The sequence below is a fragment of the Phallusia mammillata genome, chromosome 3 (genome assembly GCF_965637545.1).
Source record: "Phallusia mammillata chromosome 3, kaPhaMamm4.hap1.1, whole genome shotgun sequence".
Lineage (NCBI taxonomy): Eukaryota > Metazoa > Chordata > Ascidiacea > Phlebobranchia > Ascidiidae > Phallusia > Phallusia mammillata.
This window is the reverse complement of record NC_137254.1, coordinates 16,833,206-16,842,381: the sequence shown is the minus strand read 5'-3', so window position 1 is coordinate 16,842,381 and position 9,176 is coordinate 16,833,206. Positions and strand designations below refer to the sequence as shown.

Here is a 9,176-nt window from a genome sequence, read left to right as displayed (position 1 = left end):
TCGGAGTATTTAGGCGATTAAAAAAATGTCGCAATGAAAAAGTTGTGGGTGATCACATTATGGTCGCATTAGGTAATTTATAGACGACCATAAGGCTCAGTTGCATTAAGTCTCGTCCTCATCGGATGATGCAATTGGTTCTGTTAAAGAACCACTTTTGCCGTTGCATCCAGCCGTTGTCCCAATCAGCTGCACCTGACAGAACAATCTTGATGTCGTCAGCGATTGTTTTGTTCTTTTCGTTCTTGTAGTCAGTGAGTGGAATAACATCTAGTTATTTTGATCTGGAAAAGCTTGTACACGTTTAAAATAAAGTAAATATTACTTACTGCGAAGAATTGAATACATTTTGTGATCCTTGAAAGCTTTTTTCGAATGCTGCGTTTAGGCCCCAATCCTGACCATGAGTAGGACGCAGCTAAATCCCTGGACATAAATAATCTAATGAATGTTCGAATGGTAGCTTTCATCCTATTTTGCTCCACTTTTTTGGCCAGCATTTGCAAATCCTGGAATTACATTCATGTTAAAATGGATACATCATAACATTTGGTTATAAACTTACCGGAACATTTTCCATTAACTTGTCTAGGTCTTCATCAGTTTTAGCAGGAACCATGAGCGGAAAATCTGCAACACACTTAGCCTGTATGATCTTGATTATCTTTGCCTGATTAGCTTGCAAGCTTTTCAGAACTTTTTGAACTTGGTTCCAGCAGTTACATCCGTCTCTCTGAGGTTGCAGGTCAGACAACAAAAAGACAACAAAAAGCAGACAAAAGTAACTCACATTTCGCACTAAAAACGCTCTTAAGTTCAAATCCGTCTCTAAAACGTTTGCGCGTCTGCGCAGGCAATATTTCAAATAAGCTAACGCCGCCTTGAGAAAACCGCTTTTTACGCTTGTAATTAAGAAACCGTCGCAGCCCCCCCCCCCTCCTGAAACAGGCAAAAAACGGCTGTTTTTTAAACACTCGCAGCAATGGAACCAAAAGTCCCACTTGCCTATGTTGTAAACCAGGGGTCACCGGCATTTTGTAACGCAGCACGTTATAGATTGTGCAAACATGCAGAATACATTTTAGTTATAATTTTAGTTTGTTACGTCACAGACAAAGCAAAGAATACTAATTGTGCGGGAACAACTGCCTTTTTTTTCCCACGGGGTTCGAACCCAGGACTCTCCCGGGGACGAATCCCGATCAGGGTTTTTTATGTCTGTATATGGGTCAGACGCGCCAGACCGTTCGGCCAAGTTCCTGCCCAACAACTGCCTTTTTGGTGGATGAAACATTTTTGGCTAAAAAAACAGCGGCACTATCCGAATACAAATAAGATCGTGGAAAGACATGAACCCTCGGCATTCTTGTCAAAATCGCCTCGCGAGTGGCAGTTTGGGAAAGACTGCGGGGCTTAAATTTGTTTATTTATCTTTGGATTCACGCCCCTCTTTGAAATGTCTGGCGCCCCCCTGGTTAAGAACCACTGCCTTACTGTTTTTTCTCTGCCCGTGGATTTTTTATGGGACAAACAACGCACTTGCAATATTTTTTTTTCGTTTTCTTATCTCTTCGCTTGTGTTCAATGCGGTAGCGTTTTATTCGGTGCGTTGTTTGCCGCTGCACCTTGAGTAACGTTTTTATATCTATTTTAACTTTTCTATTTTATTAGTATATATTTACCTATTCTGTTTTTATTTTTCACGAATCTTTCTGCTTATTCGCAGATACTGACGATGCTGTAAAAGCGAAATATACATGTCTTTCAATCTGAAGGATGAACGACTAAATGTTTTTTTTTCTGAACTTAAAGGTCGCCAAATGATTTTTTTGTGTGTTGATGAAAATGTTACACCAATTAAGTTAACCGAAAAAGTCACAAAATGATCGATGAAAAACGTTCTAAAAACAACGTTTTGGTGTGGTTGTAATCCGAGGTGTGGGTAACGTCATGGGATATACGGTACGATATAAGCTTAAATGTTTTTGTTGGATTATTTTGGACGATATAAATATTTTTGTCTAAAACGTTTTAACTAACTGTTGTTACATATAGTGGTTTTAAAAACGCTTATTAAGATACGAATGAAATCAAACGTTCCACATAACGACAAGCGTAAAGAAACGAATCAAATCCAACGTTCTTGCAACCTTACCACTCAACAGAAAAAACACGTGCCTCTTAAACGCTTTTTTATGGCTACATTGATTGGTTGTAGAATTAATTAACGTAATTTAGTCATGAATCAAATACATCACTAACTTTAAACCGGTATTTTCCGAAAAAAAGTTTTAGCATTCATGTTTTTATAATGGTAAACACATTACTTAAAAATCAATGACACAATTAATAAAGAGAAAAAAGGTATGCGTAAACAAACTTTAAAACGTATGCATTGCGGTGCGGCTATAAATAGTAACCATTACAAAATAATGATGCAACCGCTTATGAATTGGAATCAGGAATCAAATTGGGAAGCTAAAATCAGGGGCGGCATGGTTCATGGCTGTAAGTGCGGCCGAACGTGCGTGCAGCCTTGTCGTGTGCGAGTGTGTTACAAGTTTAAGCTGTGCATCGAAGTATTTCCGAAAAGGTAATAAATTGTACAGTATAGAAATTAAAACAGAGTCAGTGATGAACTACTATGATTTGCAATACTCAGAAAGTCATATCTATTAACAGTTTGCGGGAGCTAGCTTTTTGTTGAAAAAGTGTAATGTTTCAATTAGTTTTGCAGAATGCTACACAATGTTTGTTTTCAATGACCCAAAGTAAATTTTGTTTAATGTAAGAGAAAATTTTCAATTTGTAATAGCATGGAAACCCTAATGTAGAGTTGTATTCTAGGCCTTTTTTTATCAGCAAAATTGTATTTTTATATTTTTCATTAAATTTTGTTTTGCAGATGTCGTTTGCCATAGTGGAATTTTTAAAGGAGCAAAGTGTCAAACTTGTACATTCAACTTGGATAAAAAAAAAGCGAATCTGTAAGTATCTTTTATTATTTTTGTCTTTTTGGTATTCTGATGGTAAATCAGTCATGTTTATATTTTCCAGACAACACAGTGTTTCTGGCCCAAACTAAATGCTAGACAGAAGGCAAAGAAAGGTGAAATTCCAGATACTTTTGAAATACGGATTTTCTCAACTACAGGTAAATTGTGCTTTTATGACAATGAACAGTTTTTTACTGCTACTGTATGCTTTAGATGATTTTGAAATTGCACTGAAACGGGTAGCCAGGGCAGAATTAACCTCAAATGTGGAAAGTGATGATGAAGTGCCAGATGTTCGTTTAAGAAAAAAAGTGTGTCGATACTCTCCACCAGGTAACATTCTGCACTAATGTAGTACAAACCATACCTGTTTTCTAAAACTTTTTCTTTCCAGTTGATAGATACAAACACATAGAAGCAAACAAGGAAAAAAAAAACTTGAGCACATCTTCAAATATAAGTTCAAACAAAGACCAACAAAGCAAATCCAGCAAAGTGCTCTTCATAACATAAATGGTATGCATGTGCACGTTTACTTGAGTGGGTCCTTGTCAGATTATTGTAATTTTTTGCAGCAAAATTAAACATGTTATTGGAATTACAAACAAACCTCACAAACATAGTTAAACAAAGCATACCCAACAATGGTGATGGCAAAGTCCTGGAATTTGACATGCTGGAAAGACCGCTTGAATCCATACTGGAATTGAAGGATTTGGATAACAACTTCATGACAAGGAGTTATGCAAATCACTGGTAGTACATGTGTCTTGTTTACATACAAACTGCCCTGAATGCAAATCAATTTATCACATAGGTCAAATATTTAACCAATATTGGAGGGACCAGTGTTGGAGACAATGTGCGGCGTATGATGAAGGCTGTTGGTTCGTATGGTTTATGGTCACAGTATAGCTATAAAGGAAGAAAAGGAAAGGAGGCTTTTTGTGGAACTGTTATGTGTAAAGTTATTTTAAGTAAGCATTTTGCCGGCGAAAAAATTTGAAACTGGTTGCAAAACTGAAAATATGGATTTGTGATTCTTAGAAAGTGCACTACGTTCTAACAAAGAACTCAAGCCAGTGCAGTTGAGGTGGAGATAAAAGAATTTTTGAAGCATGCACCATACAAGCCTGGTGGAATTAACTATAAGGTACACAGATATTTTTTTAATTTTTCACCCTTGATTTAAACTGCTCGAGTGAGTTGCATTAAACTTTCACAGCTGATAGATACAGTTCGTAAATCAATTAGTTGCTTTCAATTTGCCCACTCCCCCTTTTAGTTCCCTTGCCATCACCAGAATGTAGCTTTATACACTAACGTTGTATGTTGTGCAATATGTGCTAATATACCCTTCTAGTTTATTAACACACTTTTTATACACAGATACTACAAGTGATACATTACTATATAGTTATTTGTTTTGTAATCTTAAACCATTTTTGTGTTTTAGAATAGACAGGCTGACATGAACATCTCAAGTTCAAGTTCTTCTGGCACACCCACTGTCCTTTTTTTTCGTCAGACGAAGAAAATGATGTTTAATTTCAAATCGATGCAGCCTTAATTTCGTTTGTTTGTATTAAATAAAAATTGGTGTGCGTACAACGTTGCAGTAATCGTTATAGAAACGTCAATGGGAGTCCACATAATGTCGTTCGCACAACTCATTTGAACAACGTGAGGAAAACGATACGAGTGACGTTAGGACAACCTAAACTTGAACCGCCAGTTGACGTGACAATCTTCGTTTTAACAACCGTTAAATTAACGTAACAAAAACGGCAAACTGAAACGTTGTGTAATCGTTGTTTTAAACGTTATTATAGTGAATAAACGTGCGTTTGTTTAAACGTAATTAAAACGAAAATGGAACTTTATGTTTTTTATAACGTCACAGCAAACGTTTTTGGTAGTTTTAAAAAGCCATTACGCAACGTTGCCACGACGTTAAATTGTTTGCTGGGACTAGGGTGTGTGCATTTTTGGCAGAACAACCCATGTCACATACTGAAATTCCTTTTGTAAGAAATTGTGAAAAAGTTGTTAGTCGAATGTGACATTTCTGTGCCTTCCCATCAACGTAAATATTACGAAGAAATGTCCCATATTTAAAAACATTAGGGTATCACGTCAGGATATGGGTGGATTTATGCGTGCCTGAACGCCAATGCCTGATTGGAAGCATGAAGGTTGACAAAATTTTAATTGCTGCTCCCCTTTTACAATGGTATTTAAAACACGAACTTGTTGTAACCCATATTTACTGCGTAATTTGTTATGAACCAAATGCTTGTTTTGCCTCGTTTCGTAAAGATGAAATGTTTCATCTTTACTGCTTGTCGCTTTGGTGATGTTCACCCTGATAAAAGGATTATTGGCCACTCCACGAAATTATGGAAAATCGTTGTGTAATAAGCTTCACCACAGAAATATTACCTAACGCGATGCTGATAAGGCCATGAAATCCAGAAATAGCAACCACATTTGACTCATTGGCGTAACAAAAATATTTAAAAAAATATATTTTTATTAAAAATTTGTATGGCTTGCGGCGTGTACAGACTTGTATACAGGTCAGATTTAGACTTTTTTTCTAGGTCAGGGGTCTTTACTTGCACCTTGGCTCCTGGTTCACGGCGTGATGCGATTCCTGGCGAGCGCGGCGCTATTGTTTTCTATCACAGGGTTCCCCCCCCCAAAAAAAAACGAATTTCCATAGCCTTAATCGAAAAAAAATCGAGCAATTCCCATAGTAAAACCAGATAAGAGACTTAGGAATATTTAGCCAATTTACCAACCATTAATTCCATACTTTTTCAAGGACTTTTGCAAAAGTTGGCTTTTTTCAAAACTTTTCCAGGCTTACCATGCCCGCGGGAACCCTGCTATCACTATGCTCCGAGGCGGTCAAAGTTCCTTAATCATAGTTTGAGCGTAATCGTAAGGGCAATGTTATATGTTTGCTGAACAAACAAAGACGTTCTATTCTCTTTGAGAACTTTTGCAAAACAACTTTTTGTTTATTTAAACATTTGACAAAGAAACTTTGAAGAACAATGCAGATGTCCAGCGGTTTTTACCCTGGTCAGTAGGTTTTTATCACAACAATGACAAGCAACCAGATGCTTTGTGTAAGTAAATGTACATTTAGTTTGATTAAATTATTTTATCATAAAATTTGCTTTCAGGTTTCTGGAATGAAAGCACCTTGTGGATCGAGGATGTCGCATGTTGATTACCGCAAAGGCGTCTCCGGAAAGCGGGTTGAATGGATCATTCCCGAACCAGGAAGCGAAGCGTGCTGTTTACGTCGGACCGCAACGCAAGGAATTCGATTTTGCAGCGGTAAACATTCCCGGAGGAACCATCGGTTATGGAATTGTTGAGCTGCAAGATGGGGCTCTCGTTCCGGGTCGATATTGTGGTGTTGGTCCTTGGAACCCAACAACGTACTGCGAAATCCCGGTTAAATTAGGACAAACCTCGGGAGACTGATTCCGAGTATTGAACGCCTGGTTAAGAAGACCGAATTCCTAACCCTGGTGCCAAGGTAGTAACATTTTTAGTTCTATTGCCAAACTCTTTTAGATGCGTATTAAAGTTTATTTTGCGAATAAACAATTTGTTTTATGGCAGGTGTTTTGCTGTGGCATACTGCCACTTCATTAGAGAAATAAACTCGGTGATTCAAAAGATTTGGAATAAAACACCGAATGAATACATTTGTGGCTTGTCCCTGGAAAGGTTCGCATCGCGCTGACTTGAAAAAACCCTGGCGACATGCTACAGATCGTGATCAATATTAGGAAAGCATTAATAAACTGGCTCAGGATGTTTTTGAGTCAGGAAACAGCAAATCAACCTCAAATGAGACAGTGTTAATGAAAACACGCCATTAAGCCAAAAATACACAGGTTTCAGATAAAAGCGAGATTAAGGCGTTGCAAAAAAATGTCATAGGCCGAAAGAAAACAGTGTCTGAAAAAAGCTTTCAGGTGTGTTAAGAAAATGGCCAGGCAAATTTTTCAGGACAGAGTTTTATGCAGCGTACATTGATGCAACAGGAATGTATAATCACAGGTGTTGCCAATGAAAAACATTTTACGCGTATGAAATCGTCGTACGCCATTAAAACAAGCGTAGCGCACCGATTGCTGTAGGAACGTATATCGCGAATTCTAACAGTGCAACATCTTTTAAACATTTTATCGTTTTTTTTAAAAGCGACGCGAACAAAATTTGTGGGAAAACGCGGCCCAGACTTTCAATTTGCGACGGTAGTGTTCCCCTAATTCAATCTGTTTTGGCTAAGTTTTTGAGGAAAGTTTTGAAACCTATTTGTCTAGTTGTTTTCATGTTGTAACAGGGAGAAATGCTTGCAAAGCTATTTCTGCATTTGTGTGGCAGCCACACCACGAAGAACATGAAAAAGGTGAGTTTAGTCAAAAAAAGTTGACAGGAAGTCATGTATATAATGGACCTACTTACTTGTGCAGAATCCATGGTGGAAATATAACAAATTGTGTATCATATGAAAACTTTGTTTACAACGGAGACGCGCTTCACGCAGAGGGCAGCTGGAAGATTTTGCAGCAGTAAGTTAGCCGCAATAGTGAGGCTACCTTTTCGGAAGAGAAAACCGTTTCGGGGGCAAGCAACGATGTCCCGTTTGGCAAAACTTTGGCTGTAATGTCCGATTCATGGTTTAATAACTTACAAAAAGTAATCACACGGGCTAAAGGCAACGTACAGTCAGACGGTAAGGTTCCAACCCATGATTTTTTTGTCCAGAACTTTTGGAAACATTTAATACAATCTTCCGAAAATTGCGCTTCGTACAGGATTGATGCTCGGGCGACACGGGGACACACTTGCTCACAAAAATTATTCCGACATGTTTGTGAAGGTGCAAACAGAGTCGAGCAAAACTTTACGAAAGACGATAGAACGCAGGGTATTATGGAAGAATCAGCAACAGTTAAAAAGAACCAGGTGGCAGGGAAGAAGGTTCAAGGGTCTGCATGCTCGCTGCAAGCAGATGAATGGTTAGGTGATTCGCACATCGACTAGGCAATGTACATGTTGGCACAGCAGTTTCCGAATGTTATGGGTTTCGGAGTTGCCTTTCAAGTTTGCGGATAATAACCCGGTATACACGCCCACAAAATTGTTTGTCCAAATCGTCAATGCACACGGAAATCACTGGGTAACTGTATCTAACATTTTTTCACCAAACAAATAAACGATTGATGTTTATATCAGCGCCCCTAAAGCGCAGTATAGCCGTTACGATCAGTTCATTTTATCCAAACTTGTTTCATGTGAACATAAACAGCTAAGGTGTATTTTTCCTGGTGTTACCTAACAATCAAAGAATTATGGAAATTTTGTCAATGTTTGCAGCCGCTGTGTGTTTGGGTGTTCCTCAAGGAAACGTGCAAGTCGGCGAAAAGTGGAGTCATGGTGGATTCAAAAGACAACAGTTCAGAAGAAAGCCTTAGTTAAGAGGAAAAGTATTTCAAAGTGCAACAGTGAGAGTTTTCAGAGTCCTGTATACTGTATTTGTCGTTGAGCTTACGACGAGGAGTAAGTCGTAGAGTAGTATGTGCGAAGACTGGTATCATCCAGGGTGTGTCAAGATAGGGATTCCTAAAAACGTGGCTAAGAAAAACGTTTCCTGGTTGTGTGGTAATTGCAAAATTTTCCCCTCCCAATTAGTTCAGAAACATTCATTTCAACCCAAGTTTTACCTGAGAATAAACTAAAGAAAATTTTTCAGAAAATCTGCCACTTTCACAAATAATTTAACGGAAACAAAATTTGCAGAGTGCGGAACTTTTGTTTTCTGAGTATGCACATTGCATTGTAATTTAAACTCTGTCATGAAGCTTTATTTAAAGGGGAATATGCTATACCTGAACCCATAACTTGTTAAATGGCAGATGCACTAGCCTTTCAGACATGTTTTGGCCGACTTTACAACCCTTCGGATTTTCAACAGTACGAAGATAATTTACCACGACCGAGTAGCGGTTTCGAAGATTTAAATTCAATGTTGGCGCTTCTAAGCCAGTCACGCCTAACAAACCATAAACTTTACCAGTTCATCGACAGCAACACTGATCCTACAACAGAAGCGGACACTTCATATTTTTACTCAACCCTGGAAGCAGC

The 9,176-nt window shown here is 38.2% G+C and overlaps 2 long non-coding RNA genes and 2 pseudogenes across 3 annotated transcripts; 3 read left to right on the top strand and 1 right to left on the bottom strand.

The window, feature by feature from the left end:
- LOC145218670 (uncharacterized) lies at positions 1-769 on the bottom strand (annotated as a pseudogene). Its single transcript, XR_013857687.1, has 3 exons — positions 566-769; positions 330-509; positions 1-270 (listed from the first exon to the last, which is right to left on the bottom strand). The product of XR_013857687.1 is annotated as an uncharacterized LOC145218670 (transcript).
- Positions 770-3,120: 2,351 nt separating this feature from the next.
- On the top strand, positions 3,121-3,430 carry LOC145220285 (uncharacterized). Its single transcript, XR_013858076.1, has 3 exons — positions 3,121-3,154; positions 3,210-3,329; positions 3,391-3,430. It is a non-coding gene; the product is annotated as an uncharacterized LOC145220285 (long non-coding RNA).
- A 290-nt stretch (positions 3,431-3,720) lies between these two features.
- On the top strand, positions 3,721-4,581 carry LOC145220286 (uncharacterized). Its single transcript, XR_013858077.1, has 4 exons — positions 3,721-3,752; positions 3,814-3,973; positions 4,044-4,149; positions 4,453-4,581. It is a non-coding gene; the product is annotated as an uncharacterized LOC145220286 (long non-coding RNA).
- Positions 4,582-6,230: 1,649 nt separating this feature from the next.
- LOC145219721 (uncharacterized) lies at positions 6,231-8,503 on the top strand (annotated as a pseudogene).
- Positions 8,504-9,176: the final 673 nt, after the last annotated feature.